Here is a 645-nt window from a genome sequence, read left to right on the forward strand (position 1 = left end):
ACATAAATTAGTGAAACACTGGGCTTGCTGTTCTTTAAAATCAACATTGGACTTATCTTTTGCTGTAGAATCACGATTTTTGTGGCTTCCTTTAAAAATTTAACTACAAAAAATTCTAACAAAATTTCACTGTCCCTTCTAAAATCCTAAACTCTTGATAGTTAAGAGGAGGAAGAAAAAGATTGAGAATTTTTAAAATTGATAGCTCAAAAAAAAAAGAAAAGAATTGAGACTTTTCAAAAGAATTCATAATTAATAAAAATAATTAAAATTAAATATAAATTTGGTCACAAACCGATTTATATTTAGACTTAATTATTCTGTTGGTTCTTATAGTTTGATTAATTTTTTATAACTTCATTGAAGTATCTTCAGATGAGAAAAAGAAAATATTAAAGATAAATGTAAAATAAAATAAAATCTAATATGCTTTTTGAATTTTGAAATGCATCCATTATTTGATTTTATTTGTGTAGTACAAATTATAAGATATCATATAAAACGAGATATATTTTTATTTTGATAATAATATCACTTCTTTAATGCTTTTTCTTCTTAAAAAAAACATTAAACGTTGAGATTCATATTTTTTAGTAATTTAATAAAAGATTAATTAATTAAAAAAAGAAATTAATTTTCTCATAA

The sequence above is a fragment of the Arachis duranensis genome, chromosome 3 (assembly GCF_000817695.3).
Source record: "Arachis duranensis cultivar V14167 chromosome 3, aradu.V14167.gnm2.J7QH, whole genome shotgun sequence".
In the NCBI taxonomy this organism is placed as follows: Eukaryota; Viridiplantae; Streptophyta; class Magnoliopsida; order Fabales; family Fabaceae; genus Arachis; species Arachis duranensis.